At 42.4% G+C, this 19,800-nt stretch overlaps 1 long non-coding RNA gene across 1 annotated transcript; it reads left to right on the plus strand.

Annotated features, from left to right (window-relative positions):
- Nucleotides 1-2,041: 2,041 nt before the first annotated feature.
- LOC124723075 lies at nt 2,042-18,369 on the plus strand. The gene is made up of 3 exons (XR_007006495.1): nt 2,042-2,484; nt 4,659-4,768; nt 17,200-18,369. It is a non-coding gene; the product is annotated as an uncharacterized LOC124723075 (long non-coding RNA).
- Nucleotides 18,370-19,800: the final 1,431 nt, after the last annotated feature.

The raw sequence follows: 19,800 nt of genomic DNA on the forward strand, positions 1-19,800 counted from the left end.
ATAAAAAATCAACAACAAATATCTTTGTCGAAAATAGAATGTAGCTTATTTTAGTGATTTTCAACTGTCATAAACTGTTGAGTAATCCTGTTAACTGTACATAATAATAATAATAATAATGGCGTGTCACGAGGGCCTCCCGTCGGGGGTAGACCGCTCGCCTGGTGCAAGTCTTTCGATTTGACGCCACTTCGGCGACTTGGCGTCTATGGGGATGAAATGATGATGAGTAGGACAATACAACACCCAGTCCCTGAGCGGAGAAAAATCTCTGACCCAGCCAGGAATCGAACCCGGGCCCTTAGGATTGACAGTACGTCGCACTGACCATTCTGCTACCGGGGGCGGACGTTAACTGTACAGAAGATATATTTTATTGGTATATAAAGCATGACTATAAGCAGAGAAACGACACCATATTTTTTTGCGTGATGTCAGTATGAAGTAAATCTCGCATATTTAGCTATTTCATACGTTAAAAGAACTGACGTATTTTTTTGCTAGCATCTTCCAAGTATATTGAGCATTTTAGGTATTACATATGTTACAGGAATTGGCGAGTTTCAGTCTTCGTTTTTTGCAAACGATTTTTAATTCATGCACAGACTGATGTGCAGGCTTAACTTGAGTCGCGCTAAGGGGGTTTCACATTTAACCGAATGCTTGACAAGCATTTGTGATCAAGCGTTTTGCACAAGCACCCTTGAGGGTGTGTAGATTAAATTTGCGCAATCATCAGGACTGTACAAGCTGCTTGACGCTTGATCGAATTTCTGTTGTGTAAGGTTGCGCAATCATACAAACTGTGTATGCTTGCATGTATTTACTAACACAAGGGACACATGTACAAGCGCAAATCAGTTGTGAGGTAGTTTTCGATCATGTCGAGCAATCTGAAACACACTAACCACGAATTGCTAGAAGATTCTATTCGTGCGTATCGAAGTCAGTCTTTCCTGTGGAATATCAAATCCACGACATATTACGATAATGCAAAAACCGGACAAGTGCGAGTAGGACTCGCGTTGTGAAGGTTCTGTGCAAACTTAATTATGTATAAAGATAGGTTATCTACAGGTTTTGATAAAAGAGTTTGCGAGTATCAAAATATGTGGCATAAATCGCCTTATGTTTTGAATGCATTAACTTAGAAGCTAAAATGTTTCAGTCACCAAGTGATAGTAGACCTTGGTATTTGACATAAATTTCAACTTGATACCTCTACCCGTTTCTGCGGAAAAGGGGTCTTTAACACAAGGACAGACAGACGAACAATAAAGTGATCTGTTTTATTGATTGAGGTACGGAACCCTTAAAAGGGACGCTGCGCATATTCTCCTTCTTGTTAAATATAAAGCAATTTATCCTGCAGCAAAGAAAGATGTAGTAATACAAAAGATAAATTTACAGAGATGAAATTACCATAGCGAAAACGAAAAAACTGATTTTAGTGTATCACTCCTCAATGTAAAAGCATCGTCTCGTATGAATATTTATATAGTAGCTTTCGTGAACTTTTACCGACCTTTGGTCTCTTTCAGATGTGGAATGACTTAAGAAAGTGTCTTAAAAATTTCTGAAGACCAACTGCAATCATCCATTTGTGCCGAAATCAAACACCTATAATTTGCATCTGCATTAAGTACAACGATACTTCATGTTTGTAATTTTAAAAAAATGAGCCACCTGCAGCTAAACAAAATATCTCTGCATGTTTCCCACCAATGCAGCCAGCACAGTACGGAAAATTGAAGCTCTTTGCAAAATCGTTGGCGTAGTCACGTTTGGGAGCGGCTGGCAGGGGCGCGACGCTGGGCGTGGCCGCCCACCCTCAGAGGTCAAACAGGACGGCCTTTCTAGAACATTCGGCACGTGTCGGGTCAAAGCGTGGGCGTACGGTGGGCGGCGGCGGGGGTGCGCGCCCGGGCAGGGCAAGGCGGGGGTGACCCAGACGCCCCAGCGGCGCAGGCTCGATCGACTGGGAGCGAGGCGATAAATAGCCGAGCGCCGCCGCCGCACCCCAGTCATCGCAAACCTCCTTCCTCAGTTCGTACCCTCCAGCTGTTCCCGCGACAGCAGTCATTGCAAGCCTTCTTCCTCACATCGTACTTTCCTGCTTTTCCCACCGACAGCAGTCACCGCAAACCTCCTTCCTCACACCGTATCCTCCTACTGTTCCCGCCGACAGCAGGCATCGCTAACCTTCTTCGTCACACTGTATCCTCCTGCTGTTCCCGCCGATAGCAGGCATTGCAAACCACTCCTCACATCGTACGCTGAGCTGTTCCCGCCGACAGCTCTCGCACGGCACTCACCAAATTCCTTCTCCCAAGTATCACAGAAAGCCACCACACACACCCATGTAGCGTAAGCCCTTGCCAGATTATTCGCACACCACCACCACCACAGCTGTTCGTGCAGGCGAGCTGACAATGTCGGCTCAGCTTTGACCGCGATGACTCCTCGGACCAGACAACGCCTCGTGTAAGTAGCTCACTTCTGTATGTCAAGCAGTATTTCACACTGTGTGAAATAATGAGTAACGAGATCCTGGCTTTCTGTCTAAATATCTGCGCTGATATTTCGAGACATTTCACTGAGTTTTACACTCGTTAATCTCTTACGAAATTAGAAGATTATAACATTTACTGAAATGTGAAATATCAGCGTTCTTACAAGATTAGAAACCCGAAAACTCTTTTTTAAGTGAATTATGGGTCCAAAGTCGCCTGAATTCACTACCGAAGATTTACCAGACTTACTGCACAACATGTTTTTTTCTTAGATGATTGTGGCCGAGCTTTTTTGAGAGAAATATGTTTTAATCCGCATTGCATAGAAAATAGTGAGAATTTTAATAAACGAAGTCATTTTCAGAATATCAACTGGGAGGATGGAAGTAAGCTATGTACGTGTAGTTGAATAGAGCTCTCAGAACTAATTCTGTTTTCTGGAATGGTGATATTTTTGGTAAGTTTCGCCGATTTGATAACGTAATTATAAAATATTCCCTTACTATCGAACTGAACAACTCTTAGGGAAATAAACTAAAACCTTGGAAAGGTACATATGTGTTTAAAATACTTTCTTAGGCGCTTTACTGATAAGCTTATCCCCTACATTTAATTTTTTGGACATGTTTGTTTGCCATTTTACTGGAAAAAATCAAATTAAATGTAATCTCGAGCCTCGGAAATCTTACAGATAAAATATAGTTACCTTTGAGAGTTCTGTTTAGCGATAATATGTATAAGCTTGAAATTTCAAATGTTAAACGTTACATCGATTTTTCCAGTTTCTAGCGCATACCAGCAATGTTAGGTTCAACATTATGTTCCTGCTTAAATGTTGACTTAAAATGCATTACATACAAAAAAAGAGACAAAATCTTGGACGGCTTTCTTCGAAAGAAAGCACTATTACGATAGGTTTGGACACCTTTAAGAAGAGCAGGATTTATGTTTCTGCGCATCTCACGGTAAGATTAACTTATTTCTTGATATCTGATGTTTTTTCATGCCGTATTATCTACTGTTGCTGCATACATTATTAATAACTGTTACTTATAAAATGTTTACTGTATTACAAGACTGTTTTTATCGGTATAAGATGATGACTCAAGTGCATCAACTAATTCGTCTGTTTTATCTTAGCAGAATAATTTGATGTGGTCTGCCAAGGTGTGACAGAAGCTAACAACATAATCACGTTAATCAGCATAGTATAATTGTATGTTTTACACAGATCTGCACTTTTACGATTTCCTCTTGTCTATGATTCCGTCTCTGCAGTCTTTTAAATAAGGTAAATATTTGAAGGTCACTACAAAAGTGAATGAGGCAGTGTACGTATGCTGCACTACTGAAAATAGTCCTTGAACTGCACATATCTGTTACGCAAGGTTAAAAAAAAGTAGGTTATTTAAGACTTCCTTTCATGACATCTTGTTAATTGCCAGTGGGCTGAAAAATCATGGATATTGTTTATTTTGTATGTATGTATTCTACAAAGTTATCTTCCATAACTCAGGAAAACAGGAAAGACACTAACACTGACAGCTGTGAGGTGTGATGAGCTACTGTTATCGATCGGTGTGTTATTTTGACCCAAGAAGTTACGTAGGAGGGAGCGATTTTAAGGGCATGCATACATATCACTGCTAATATCTGTGACCTATAAGTTAATAAATCTCAAAACACAGTAATGGCTACATTAGCCCCTTCCCCTGAGATACACGTGAGCACATTCACTACCACCTCCCTCCCTTCCTCCTCTCTCCCCCCCCCCCCACCCCCCAAATCTCGATCCGCCGCAGACCCTTCCACTCCCCCCCTCCCACCGCCTTCCGCCCTCAAACACAAACACACACACACATAATGTAGAGCCAGGGAAAGAAAAAAGCAGTGAACAGATTACATGACATTAGCTACTGAGCTAAATAGCTTTTAAACTTCGATTCTGACAGTACCTCCCACTCCTACAGGAAACCAGAAAAACGTTGTTGGTGTGCAGCATAACAGAACTGCAAATGTCATTTTACACTGTTACTGATCCACACTGCGTTCGGAAAAAAAAACTTTTTCAAAATATTCAGTTCCGAGAATATCTTTTTGCTTGCTTAATTGTGATGCGTAAGTTGCATTTTTTGTGTGTTGCAGATCTAACGGACATAAGAGCTATAGCTGACACATCTCCATCTTCTTACATCGTGCCCTGCTCGAAGCCCTCATAATGGAAATTAATGCCTCAATCGCCAACATCCGCCACGGTAACTGATTTATATGTCTAAATGAAGTGGAAATAATTCTTGTCTAGATATTTCCGTCAGATTATGGGCAAATATGGAATTTTACAGCTGCAGCCATGGACGATGTAAGCGGAGATCTGAGTGGCAACCTGCCCTTGATATATTACTATGTAGTATGTACAAGGTTTGCCCCTCCGCCTATTGAAAATATCGATGGCAGGCAATGCGAACCTCGGGACTCCATTTTGCTAAATTTTACAGGGGAAGCAAAACCGGTATCTTAAAAAATACATAAAGTGATAGAGACAAAGTGTGTAACTGTGATGTAGAAGCCCAGTTACTGACAGATTATAGAAATCCATGTACTTTCAAATATATTTTTGATGGTGGAATTACTGGTTACTGGAATTACAATGTTTTCACAGACAGATGGAGTTACGAGGTTTTCACTGCCTACCATCGATATATTTCTTGGATAGCGTTTGAGGTTGCGGAACCAATATCTGACTCTGCAGAAAATCTCGTCTCACCTTCCCAAGTCTGGAGGGATCATAAGAATGTAAAAGTAGTCCCGCTTAGTGTTGAGCGTGCTGTTCACTGTGCAGCACACCTACGCAAAAAACATAAACAGTTCAAATCACACCACAGAAATTAATAAAGAGTCTGTTGATGGAAAGAAGAAAACCATATTCTACATGGGAGAGTTAAACAGTGAAGACATGTCATTTTTCATCTAATACATCAAAATTAAATCTACAAATGATGGCCTTGCTTTACTATCAAGCTCAACTGCACTGAAATAGTTTACCTCATCTAATTTTTAAGCGTATCAGTCATCGAACTAGGAAATAAATTCTATTAAAATTCAGGGAATTTTCGAAGTCAGTGTCTCTTATTATGCGGGCTGTGCCAAGGGGGGGGGGGGGAAGGGGAAGGAGTGGTGTGTAGCCAATAAAGCGTTGTGTTCCCAGAGCAGTTGGAGTGGGGGGGGGGGGGCGGAAGGCACCAATAAAATATCGTGGGTCGGGCGTCAGTTATGTTAGCTACACCACTGCTCTGGTCACCCAAGTCGTTACTAGCAAAGAAGGTAGTGACTGGTTCAGGGTTCTGACTCCCTTCTGCAAGCTAGAATGGAGCGGTTCAATTGTTAACGAAGTGACTCCACCTCGCGACCTCGGCAGTTGAGCTGTGGTCGACTTAGAACATAATTAATTACTTAAATTTAGTAACGTTAGCTATTAAACGTAGCAATACCAACGTATTTTCCGTAATGCCCATTACCAAGGAGGCTGGGAGGAGCTTAGTTCACGCCCACCAAAAAAATGTTGAAAAAAGAGTTCGTTATTGGCTGTTGACTTATACCAACAGCACACTTTTTTAAAGACGCACTGATGTGTAAGGGGAGACCATAAACTAAAAATATCTTTTAGAATGCTCTTAGCAACATCAACACACTTTCAGTAACGTGTACTAGCAACAGGGAGGTACTTTATGCCCACTGTAAAAAATTTTAAAAATGCAAATTTCGTATTTTGTTGTTGATTTTTACTCGGAACATACTATTTAAGGAGATACTGATGTGTAACTGAGATCCTAAAGCTGAAAATATTGAATGTGACATCCACTGGGGAAATGATATTTATTCCTAGGACATAAATTTTTGAGTTCGCTTTAAATGACGAATTTAAAAGAAAATATGGAGTCTAGTAAAAGAGTTAATTAAGAACCATAAATATATTTTTTCAAAATCTTAAAATATATAGTAACTCACGAAATTACAATATTTTCAAACGGTGAGCGTAAAGTACCAGCCGGCCGTAGTGGCCGAGCAGTTCTAGGCGCTACAGTCTGGAACCACATGACCGCTACGGTCGCAGGTTGGAATCCTGCCTCGGACATGGATGTGTGTGACGTCCTTAGGTTAGTTAGGTTTAAGTAGTTCTAAGTTCTAGGGGACTGATGACCTGAGAAGTTAAGTCCCATAGAGCTCAGAGCCATAAAGTGCCATTCCCTCCCTCCCCCCCTCCCTCCCTCCACACACACACCCACCCTGAAACCCGTTGGTGTTGCGAGGGTTAACATCTGTATATCAAAAGATGTGAAAACACTAAAAAGATACAAACTGTGGTCAACGGAAAAATAATTCAAACAGTAAACTCATATCTTAACATTAAAGTTTTTGACAAAGGAATGCATGTATGTGATGAGACTTTTTACCTTCTTTTCAGTGCTTCTTTGACATTTATTGTGGGTCAGTCCGTATAAAATCAACGAATGGTGTGGATCTTCACATTTTATATTTCGATAATTTTTTGTACACTGATAGCAGTAGTTCTCTGCAAGAAAAATCGCAAATTAAGTTTTTTTGCTCCATTCATTTCTGAGTCATTAATTTTTAAAATTTCTAAAATTGTGTGATTTTGTCAGGTTTTGAAACCTTAAAACGGTCATATTTCAGAAACTATTTGACTTCCAAACTTAAAATTTCTACCATTTTATCCAGCATCTTGTAAGATTTTTAATGTGTGCTACTTGACTATTTTCATAAAAAAGCTGAAAATTTCAAAATCAATATGTTTGTTTGTTTTGAAAATAAAAGTCATGCCAGTCATACACATGTGCCAAATTTCATGGTGGTATTCCAATGGGAGCATAGAAACTATTAAGTAAGCATCCAGTGTCTAGTCTGTGGGACTTCGGACTTACTCATAAGATGTGAAGCAAACTTGTTTGGCAAGGAAATGTGTGTATGTGATTTGCCTTTTCACGGCCTTTTCAGCGGCTCTTTGATGTTAATTAACTACCAGTTACTGAATTTGTAATCTAGTCGCATTAACTTTATAAACTGCCAAAAGAAAAAGCATCGTTCCCACTAATAATTATCAATGATAGGTTAGCATGTGTTGATAACCTGCTTCGTATAAAACTGTTTCCCAGTAGACTCTAGTTAAGTTACAGATTTGTGCGATGATAATTAACATTCTCACGGCCAAACCTCATCGCTGATTTATGAAGGGTGTATCAAGTAGGCCATGGGCGAAATTTGAGTCTAATTAAATGAGAACTAAATTGAAAAGTTTACATTTCAAATACATTTGTAGTAACTAGGACAATTTTCCTATTGAAGTCAAGTGCTTGATGAGACCCATTATTTGATGTGTCACATGGCAGGATGCCATCATGCATTTTTAAGTAATTACTGATAATAATAATTTAGGGTAAAGTGCAACATGAAATCGCACTCGTTTCTGTAACTTTAATCGTACAAAACATTGGTTTATTCTGCTGGAATCGTCTCGCGAGGTGCTAGTTTAATAGGCCTATATACGTTCACTCTGTATCTTACAAGTTTCAGACTTACGACTATACCACATAGTTATAATTTAGTCTTCGTTTAGAAGAGACGCAGGTTTTTGCCATGACGGCTGGATTTCACATCGCTGGGGAAACCAGTGTCTTTTATAAATCAACGTTCGCCAACTGGGCTCATGTATACTGGTAGCCCGACTTGCCTCGTGACGTAGTGCAGCATCCGTTTGAGGCCCCAGCAATGGATAGCCGCGTTACGCCTACGATCTGCTGCGCCGAGCTGACACGCGTGCTCACATACGTCCGGCTACCTCTGACACGTCGCATACGGCTTAAGAAAATTTTTGTTCAGGCCCAGCAACCTATCAGTTATGCCTATGTTGTGATCTGAAGTGTCTATCCGAAAATTTCAGGAGGTAAAATATGCTGCAGGCATTCCACAACTACCAATTAAGAGTGGCGTGGCATTGCAACTGGTTGCTTACGTTTTTAGTATCTGCAAATTTCCTCATTCATTTAGAGTCGTGAGAACAAGAAGTAGCGCGACAGCAAAAGCTAGATTGCGTGTAACAACTGCTTACATTAGTGTTATATTCCTTGTTGTATAGACAAATGTTGGATGAAGATGGACAGGGATTGCGTATGATACGTACGGATGCAACAATCAGTGTCCGGAAGCATTAGGAAGCTGCGCTGGTCACGGTCGACAGGCTTCAGGAAGCTGCAATGGGCTGTAATGGCACTGAGGCACCCGGCACGAAAGCATCGGCTGGGATACCTGATACCGAAGCGCCTTCCGAAACGCTCGACCTGGCCGTCCACATTCGCCTGAGTGTGAATGGCGAAGAGTGGCGAGGTCGCGAATCGTTCGGAACGCATCGTCTGTTGGGAATGGAACCGATCTTCTTGAAAAGTCTGAATTCGGAGGCCGTGCTCAGTCCCTACAGGAAGTTGATTGCGCGGGGTGGAAGCTCTAGTGGCGTTTTGCAGGGTCGCTCCCAGAACCGATAGCAATCGTTTGGATTGGAGCCGAATAGAAAGCTTAAACCAGAGGCTCAGACGATTCTGTGACTATCTTTGACGCAGATCCTCGACCTCCCTCATAAGGCGGAAAACTGTAGGACGCTTCTTAATATACCAGCGTGCAGAATTCACAGGCAGGCGCTATTAAGATGGCAGTGTCTCTTCATCTATTGTCTGCAAGCCACTATACGGTGTGTGGTGGAGGATACTTCTGGTACCACTATCTGCCACTGTAAACAGTAACGTTCCTACCACACTTCCTCGGGGTTCTCCTGAAATTACTTTTACGTCTGTTGATTCTGTCCCGTTGTCCCGTTGAGTTGTATCTGGAAGGAAGTCTTGAACCCAGTCGCAAATATGGTCCGATACTCGGCAAACTGGTATTTTTTTTTCACTAAACGGCAGTGCGGGACGGTGTCAAATGCCTACCTGAAGTCAAAGAATACGGCATTAATCTGAGCGCTGATGTCTACAGTGTTCTGAATCTCGTGGAAGAACAGAGGGAGCTGAGGTTCACAAGATCTCTCTTTGCACAATCGTTGTGTGATTTTACAGAGGAGATTTTCGTCGTCCAAAAATGTCATAACGGGAGCATTGAAGATTTTGCATAACTGTACAACATACTAACGTCAACGATATAGGCCTATAATTATGTAGATCCGTCCTACGACCCGTCTTGAGAACGAGAATAACCTGTGGTTTATCCAATCACTAGGTCAGCTTTATTGCTCCAGCGCTCCATAGTAAACTGCAAGGACGGGAGCAAGTTCTTTCGCATAATCTCTGTAGAATTATATGGTGCAGATGCAGATGACTTTCCACTACGAAGCTAATGTAGTTATATTTGTATTCCGCGACCCCCTATCTTAATATCTGCCTTTATGGCGTTTGTGCTATGATTACAATTTCTCGCAGTAACAGTTTCGGAAGCCCGAATTCGGGCCTTCTCTCTTCTGTTTCGGTGCCAGTATGGTCACAGAGGGACTGAACAGATGATTTTGATCCACTTACTGAGTTTATGTAAGCCAAAACTTCTTAGGGTTTTAACTCAGATCCGTTAACCAATTTTACTTTCAACTTCATTGAATGTTTCCCTTATTACTGTCCTTTCGCTCTTTTTCACTTTGCTCACCTTTTACTTGTCGGCTACGTTTGGACTTCGCTTGAACCTATAATGAAGCTACCTAGCTCCATTTTGCTTCGGCAGAAACTTTCTAACATTGCTATTGAACCACGGTGGGTGTTTTCCATCTCCTAAAATCTTGCTCGGATCATAGTTCTGTAATGCGTACTGGACGATGCTTCTGACTTTTATCCATTTGCGCTTTATATCTACGTCCTTAGAACTGAATATTTGATGCTGACTATTCAGGTACTCTGTAGTTTGTTTCCTGACACTCTTTCTGAGCAAAAAGACGCTGACGGGAGAAAATCGCAACACCAAGAAGGAGTTGTGCGACATATACAGAAGTTGGTAGGGCTGTTTCCACACCTGACAGATAATTTCCATTCAGATATTGCGCCAATCGCATAAGAGTAGTGCTAATAGCGCCACTTTGAGGATGCAAATCAGGTTTGCTGTAAGTACACGCCGTAAAGGTCGTGAGCATTAGTTACCTTTCAGACTGGGTGTTGTGAGTTGACGTTTATCAAGAATTCCTTTAAGGCGACGAACACGCCATTCTCAACACCTCACTGAGGTCGTGTAATAGAGATACAAGAAGCTGAATATTCTTTCTGCGATACTGCAGAAAGACGTGGCAGGAATGTAGCCACTGTGCGTGATTGCTGATAGCGGTGTTCACGAGAATGTACGGTCGCAAGAAGACCGGGCTGCTGACAGCTACGTAACGCTACCGAGAGGGAAGACCGTCGTGTTCGGCGTATAACTTTAGCTCACTATACTACATCCTCAGTAGCAGTTGTCACCATAGTGACACAACGAACTGTTACAAATCGGTTATTTCAAGGACAGTCCCGAGGCAGATGCCCTGTAGCGTGCATTCCACTGATTCCAAACCACTGCCATTTGCGACTCCAGCGATGTCAAGAGATAGCTCATTGCAGGGCAGGCTGGATATCTGTTGTGTTTCTCGATGAAAGCTGGTTCTGCCTCGGTGCCAGTAAAGGCTGCGTCTTGGTTAGAAGAAAGTCATTTGAGGGCCTGCAACAAACCTATCTGTGTGATAGACGTACTGAACCTACGCCTGAAGTTATGGTCTGGGGTACGATTTCATATGACAGCAGGAACACTCTCGTGGTTATCCCCACGCACCGTGACTGCAAATTTGTAAGTCAATCTGTTGATGTGGCCTATTGTGCTGCCATTCATGAACATCAGTCCGGGGGCGTTTTCCAACAGGATAATGCGCACCTACATACCGCTGTTGTAACCCAACATGCTCTACAGAGTGTCGACATGTTGCCTTGGCCTACTCGATCACCAGATGTGTCTCCAATCTAGTACGTATTGGACATCATCAGACGCCTACTCCAGCGTCATCCACAAACCGACCGACTAGTGCAACAGTCATGCAACTCCATCCCACTAGCTGACATCCGGCACCTTTACAACACAATGCATGCAACATTCTGGCAGTTACACCGGTTATTAATATACCAGCATTTTACATTCTCAATGGCTTATCTCGCGCTTAAGTTAACCTGTGAGCTTGCAATGTTAATCTCTTAAATATGTCACGTGGGAAAATGTATCCCCGAAATATGTACTCTACATTAATTATTGTTCGGTGTTCCGATTTTTTTTTGCGTTAGTGTATTTTCCTACCCTTCTTAACATTCTTTTAATCATTGATGCCATCACAGTCTTATGATCACTGAATCCCTCGTCGACGTTAACTACTTCGAAAGGTCGGATCTATTAGTTTGGTTCAAATGGCTCTGAGCACTATGGAACTTAACATCTATGGTCATCAGTCCCCTATAACTTAGAACTACTCAAACCTAACTAACCTAAGGACATCACACAACACCCAGTCATCGGATCTATTAGTTTCTAGGTGGTCTGAGACATTGACCAGGCGCGTTGGTTCTTTAACTACCTGCTCTAAATGATTATCGTACAAGACATTTAGATTAATGTCACAAGAATTCCAGTCTCTGACACCAGTTACGATCGTATGATTCCCCAATTCTAAATCTGGCAAGCTCCTTCTATTATAGTAATTTTATCAGGAAACTATTCTGCACAGCTCTTCCCAGGCGGCCCATAACAGCATCAGATTACCATGTTTGACCCATATGTGGTACTTGAATCACCCAAATTGTTTCAAACTCGGAATACGTCATAATCTCGCTAATGCCTTCAAGTAAAATACTGTACCCAGTGGACAAGCAGGTTGAACTTATTCAGAAGCTGATGTGCTGGGGAATCAATGTAGCGATGTCGCAGTGTGCAAATGGGGAAATCCACTGACATAAGCGACTTTGACGAGGGCTAGATTTTTATGGCGCCTCAGGTCAAGCATTTTGGAAACGGCAAAGATAGTCTGCTGTTCATATGCTTCTGTGATGATCATATATGGAAAGTGTTTGAAGGATGGTGAAACCATGAATAGGCGACAAAGGATTGAATGTCTACACTTCTTGACAGAATGCGGAATTATTGCGCCCCACCTTTGAAGCCAGAAAGAATACTAATAGATCCACCAATTCATTATGGTTGATATCTTCTGGTGATTTACTGGAGACTATCTTCCAACTGTGAATATCATCATCATCATCATCTTCTTCTCAATCGTAATCTCCACATTCCTCGTTGTAATCCTCCCCTCATTCTCATTCACCTTTTGCTTTTATAAAAACATCACGTTTTATGTCTTTATCTGTCTCCTTTCGGAATAGCTGTACCAATTGCGGAAAAGCAGGTCTAACGGGAAATTGAAGTGCACCTAAAAGTGTACCAAATTACTCTCAAACTGTTATCAGTTTGCCCCAAAAGTGTGTCATCCTGCTCCAAAGTGTATCAAATTACTCCCAAATGAATCAACTTACCCCTCAAACTGTACCAACGTAGCCGGCCGCGGTGGACGAGCGGTTCTAGGCGCTTCAGTCCGGAACCGCGCGACTGCTACGGTCGCAGGTTCGAATCCTGCCTCGGGCATGGATGTGTGTGATGTCCTTAGGTTAGTTGTGTTTAAGTAGTTCTAAGTTCTAGGGGACTAATGACCTCAGATGTTAAGTCCCATAGTGCTCAGAATCATCATCAATCATTTGTACCAACGTAGCGGGTTGTGTACGTGCATTAGACACCTACAGCTAATGATTAATGCCTTACACACAAAGCATAATGCCTCTAGACAACAATATTATAATATGTTACAGACAGACTGCAGTTCCCCCCCCCCCTCCCCTCTCCCCGCCCCCAGTAACTGCCATCCATCTAGTGTTAGAATACTATTAAAGAACCAGTGACACCTGATGCTTAAAGCCTAACTTCAAATATATGGAACTGTGTGCACATACATACCTCTCGTGTAATATTAAAAAAAAAAAAAAAAAAAAAAGACTCCAGGGTCAAAAATATGCATTATTCCATTCCATCAGGAAGGTGTTATACTCAAAAACGTTCTTGATATGAAGCCCACCAATACATTCATTTCTTACAAGAGAGACTCTGCTGATGACGTAACTGAATGTCAGACCCTTTGCACTAAACAAATGAGTGGGAGGATTTTTCCTGGAGATGACTGCATATACAGGGTGAGTCACCTAACGTTACCGCTGGATATATTTCGTAAACCACATCAAATACTGACGAACCGATTCCACAGACCAAACGTGAGGAGAGGGGCTAGTGTAATTGTTTAATACAAACCATACAAAAATGCACGGAAGTATGTTTTTTAACACAAACCTACGTTTTTTTTAAATGAAACCACGTTAGTTTTGTTAGCGCATCTGAACATATAAACAGATACGAAATCAGTGCCGTTTGTTGCATTGTAAAATGTTAATTACATCCGGAGATATTGTAACCTAAAGTTGACGCTTGAAACCTCCGACGTTCAGTTGCGTGTTGTAACAAACACGGGTCACGGTCGGCGAGCAGCGTCTGCAGCGACATGTTTACGATGACGACCGTGTTTACGAGTGTGGCTGTAGTGCACTGTTGTGGTTTGGTCTAGCTGTCGCAGTGTCCGCATGTAGCGCTTGCTGCTATTGTTATTCTGCATTCGTCTCCGCACGCAGACCAACTGTAGTACACCGTGTTACCAGACGTCTGTGATAGTGTAGTGTTGTAGAAACTGTGACCATGGTGTACTCGAACTCTGAAAAGGCGGAGATGATACTCATCTATGGCGAGTGTCGACGAAATGCAGCTGAAGCCTGCAGGGTGTATGCAGAACGGTACCCGGACAGAGAGCATCCAACGTGCCGCACATTGCAAAACATCTACCGCCAACTGTAGGCAACAGGTATAGTCGTAGCACGCAAACGGGTCCGTAACAGACCCGTCACAGGAGAAGCGGGTGCAGTTGGTGTGTTAGCTGCTGTTGCCATGAACCCACACATGAGTACACGGGACTTTGCGAGAGTCGGCGGACTGAGTCAAAGTAGTGTCATGCGCATACTGCATCGTCACAGCGTTCACCCGTTTCATGTGTCGCTATATCAGCAATTACATGGTGATGACTTTAATCATCGAGTGCAATCCTGTCAATGGGCATTAACAGAGAATGCGTTGCAGTTCTACCTGTTTACCGATGAAGCGGGTTTCACAAACCACGGGGCAGTGAATCTACGGAACATGCATTACTGGTCCGTGGACAATCCTCGCTGGCTCAGACAGGTAGAGCGTCAGCGACCGTGGACTGTAAATGTATGGTGCGGAATCATTGGCGACCACCTCATTGGTTCTCACTTTATTGCAGGGGCCCAAACAGCTGCAACATATATCGCGTTTCTACAGAATGATCTGCCAACGTTTCTCGAAAATGTCCCACTGGAAACGCGTCGACGTATGCGGTATCAGTATGATGGTGTACCTGTGCATTCCGCAATTAACACTAGGCTGACCCTTGACAGGATGTTCGACGGGCGTTTCACAGGACGTGGAGGACGCATAAATTGGCCAGCCCGTTCTCCTGATCTTACACTTCTGGACTTCTTTCTGTGGGGTACGTTAAAGGAGAATGTGTACCGTGATGTGCCTACAACCCCAGAGGATATGAAACAACGTATTGTGGCAGCCTGCGGTGACATTACACCAGATGTACTGCGGCGTGTACGACATTCATTACGCCAGAGATTGCAATTGTGTGCAGCAAATGATGGCCACCACATTGAACATCTATTGGCCTGACATGTCGGGACACACTCTATTCCACACCGTAATTGAAAACGGAAACCACGTGTGTACGTGTACCTCACCCCTCATGGTAATGTACATGTGCGTCAGTGAAAGACCAATAAAAAGGTGTTAGCACGTGGACGTAATGTGCTGTTCCAGTCTCTTGTGTACCTAAGGTCCATCACCGTTCCCTTTGTATCCCTACGTAATTCGGTGCTCTCCGATACACACGGTCGAACAGCGGAGGAGTGGTACTCAAGCGCCAACTTTAGGTTACAATATCTCCGGATGTAATTAACATTTTACAGTGCAACAAACGTCACTGATTACGTATTTGTTTATATGTTCAGATGTGCTAACAAAACTAACGGGGTTCCATTTAAAAAAAAACGTAGGTTTGTGTTAAAAAACATACTTCCGTGTATTTTTTTATGGTTTGTATTAACCAATTACACTAGCCCTTCTCCTCACGTTCGGTCTGTGGGATCGACTCGTCAGTATTTGATGTGGTTTACGAAATATATCCAGCGGTAATATTAGGTGACTCACCCTGTATATGTGCTACAGTCTCCTAGTGTGGGCATACTAGATTGACTGTCCCATGCAATATGAAAGCTATTTTACTTGTATTTTCCTTTAATTTCCCATCGCTTTTAGACTGAGCCATGTGTGCTGTCATGTCATAGAGGAGGACTTATCTCAACCAGATCAACTGGTTCAAATGGCTTTGAGTACTATGGGACTTAACATCTGAGGTCACCAGTCGCCTAGAACGTAGAACTACTTAAATCTAACTAACCTAAGGACATCACACACATCCATGCCTGAGGCAGGATTCCAACCTGCGACCGTAGCGGTCGCGCGGTTCCAGACTGTAGCGCCTAGAACTGCTCGGCCAACCCGGAAGGCTCAACCAGATCCAAGTGGCCCAGTGGTGTGACAGAAGGAAAGGGAGAGGTAAAAAAGTATTGTGGTAAGGTAGAAGGTTCTATGAAATATCTGTCAAACATAAATTATCCTAATTAAGATGAGGAGGGTGACAGCAGGGTAATAAGTATCAGTGATAAGGATGATAAATTATAGCAATGAGGAAAAGGATAGTCCTGACTGGCTAATAAATTATAGTGATAAAGATGAGGAACCCAGATGCCTCAGCCAATATGAGAAAATACCACCATTTATGCGTTATCCGATTGGCCTAGATGAATGGCGGAGAGGGGAGGGATGACACTGAAAGTAACAGGTGGGGGAGAGGGTAGTAAATCATTGAGCTCGAAATCTTTTTGCTCCAATACAGCTGTGGCCTCAGTGCTAAATAATGCAAATAGCTGTACGTCTTCTGCACTATAAGCCCCACGACACAGATCGGTGCGACTCCACGACCTTCCAAAGGTGTCTGATGACGTCACGACCTGACTATTGCGTAGATATGTATAAACAGTTCGACTTGCTGAACCTGTTTAGATTTGAAACTAGTATCTGAGTGTTTATAGCCTCTGATGATGTCTCCAGTGTTAGGAGAAGAACCACTGGGCACAGAAATGTGTGGATGCAGCGAAAATTATTAAGGATAGCTTTTAATTTTCTAAAATTACTTTCCACTTTTTGAGACACTTAGCTTTCGTGATACTTTTCCTCTGAAAGTTGGCTGAGAAATTTGGAAATTGAAGTCTGTAAAAATATAAATGCATTTAGTAATGTGTTATTTGGTGGCTGTGGGGGTGGGGCTTAGTTACAAATCCCCCTACTCATGACATTATTTCATAGTTATTCCACCGTCTCTAACAAAAAGTTTGTCGTATTTCAGCCACAGGGGGGAGGCTGGAGAGGTGACGCTGAGCTACAGGGCGTGTGGCGGCGGTGGTGGCAGCGACGTAGCAGCCGGCAGCCAGCAGCCACAGGAGCCGCCGCTGCACGCCGTCCTCATTCGTTGTTTTGTCCCAGCGCTGTACATACAATCTGACACTCACAACGGCAACAACTCTAGTGTTAAATAAATACCTCTTACCTGCCATAAGTAAGCTTATTCGCGTAGACTAAACTTGCGTTCTTGCTGTCAACACTGCTGTGTGCTTTATTGGAATTTTTTATCAATGTTGTTGGTGGTGTTAATTGGTGTTTTTTCGATGTCCATGTGCATTTCGTGTAAATATTGTCTACTTAAATCAGTGTAATGAAGAAACAAATGACGGTAACGAATTTGCTCAACGAGCGGCTCTCCGACTCAGCGCGCCGTCGACGATTCCTCTACCGAAGACTCGAGGGGCGGCATTCAGCTCGTCGTGACATCCGGAGTCCCTGTTTCTGTGTGCCGGCAGAACTACACCCCTCTTCAGCCTCTCTCTTTCTCTTTTTAGTGAGCGCTAATTAGCAGTTAATGACAATGACTTTCTCCAATTTCTCACATAACAATTTCGCTAAATAGTTTAGTACCACTGATAACCTTACAGAGTCATAAATGCTACCCACACGTCCTCACTTTTCCTCTACTCTAAGCTATGGCTTTTTGTTGACTGCTTGATTTCGCCCTCTTTTTCTGCTGTCGCATTTCAGAGCTTCGCTTACGAGGTGTGCCGGCCACACCCCATTTCCGGCCAAAGCGAGACGTTGTGAACACCAACAGGATTACCTTGCTATAAAGTTCATTACATCCTTTCTGTCCATCAGTTGGGCTCATATGTATCAGTATTAAAGCGTCAGATATGTTGAAACACCTTTGATAACAACACAGGCTGTGTCAGTGCTATCGTTACCAAAGTTAGTTTTTAAGATTAGTGATAAGTCTATTCTCAGGCATTTTAATGTAATATTCGGCCATGTGATTGTCATCAGTTTATTTGTAGTTAGGTTATGGTGTTAGGAATAGTCCAAAAATTAAATATTTATCCTCCAAATGAGCAGCATTCACAATTAGAGGTGCCTACTCCTACGGAACTCTGTCGCGTCGTTTCACCCATCGTCACTCATCTCCTCTCCGATTCATCACCACGCTGTTTTTTTTTTTTTTTTTTCGTGGGTAGTCACGAGCGGCGCTGTTCGCCAGCTGGTGAACGTTGTGTGCGCTCTGCCTATTGTTCTGCCCGCAGTAGTCAAGTAGTCACCAGTGTCATTATCATTCAGCGAGTCAAATAAGTTATGTCCTTCTCCCTTCTCTTATCATATGTACATCTCGTTCCCGATCCTTCACGAAGTCTTCCATTTCGTAATAGCTGCGGCACGTGCTGCTCGTGACATGAAGACTGTTCTATGACTGTATCTCTATAACCAACTGTACCACGCAACTGCAACATTTCATCCACCTCAGTCTTTAGACAGCCACGACAGCAGCAGTTGTTCCCAATTGTAAATAGTTTCCCGTTCCACATCCATAGTAGCTGACAATTCTGCCCTTCAGATCTCGCGTTGACCGAGTTGTCACTTATTGTGGGATTTCAGAGAATTTTATTTATATGAGGCGAAATCAGTTTGTGTGTCTTATTGATGTAAAAAACGATGTTAGTGGCACTCCAGAATGTCGCTTTTGCCTGAGTTTCTTACACGGTTTGCAATCTTTTCACGCTGAATAATGAGCTCTTTCAGTTCTTACACATTTTTAGGATATTATGTAGCTGAGGTTACTTGAGCAGCTTAGTGACGAAATCCATAATTTTATTTATGCATTCCTAGTGCTTGTGCAGTAAGTGTAGAGTAAAAGAAGTTTTCGGGTAAGAAATCCACCTTCAGTCATAAAACAGGCCCATAAGTATGACTGAAGGTGGCTATCTCACACCAAAACTTCTTTTTGTAAAAACCCATGTTCATTTCCCCCAAAAATAGGTTGACTTTGATACTGCCATAATATTTTTAATGCTCCAAACGATTGATGATGTTTAATTATAGTGTTCATTTTTCCTTTTGTCGATTCCCTTGTCTGAGTACTAAAACTTAAATCCAACCATAAGAAACTGAATTATACGTTCCACTATCGCGACCTCTTCATAAACCGACTGCGAAATTATACGTTATGGCTTGTTTTCATATGTCTTCCACAACCACGAAGTTTTCAGACTTTCATGCTGATACTTAGGCGACTGTTGCTTTGTGTAATCTCTTACACTTACAGCGCCTGTGTTCATGCGTCGAGTGCTTACAGATCCAGGGCATTAAAGTACAAATCACTGGACTTCGTCTCTTGCGTTCATAGTAATCAACCGTAGTCTCAATTTCAGTTCAAAATTCCCTGTTGGATCTTTGGCCGCAAGGCTTCATTTTACTTGGGTTGGGGAAGCACTGTCCGCTTCTTTCATCTACAGTAAAATTTTATTTCCTACATATCCTCTGTTCGCATTTCATTAAATGTCTGTTTATGTTGTACATGTTTTATATAAAATAACTGATGTTTATTTTGACGGCAGTAAGTCATGCTTCA

Source organism: Schistocerca piceifrons, chromosome X, assembly GCF_021461385.2.
Source record: "Schistocerca piceifrons isolate TAMUIC-IGC-003096 chromosome X, iqSchPice1.1, whole genome shotgun sequence".
Classification (NCBI taxonomy): Eukaryota; Metazoa; Arthropoda; class Insecta; order Orthoptera; family Acrididae; genus Schistocerca; species Schistocerca piceifrons.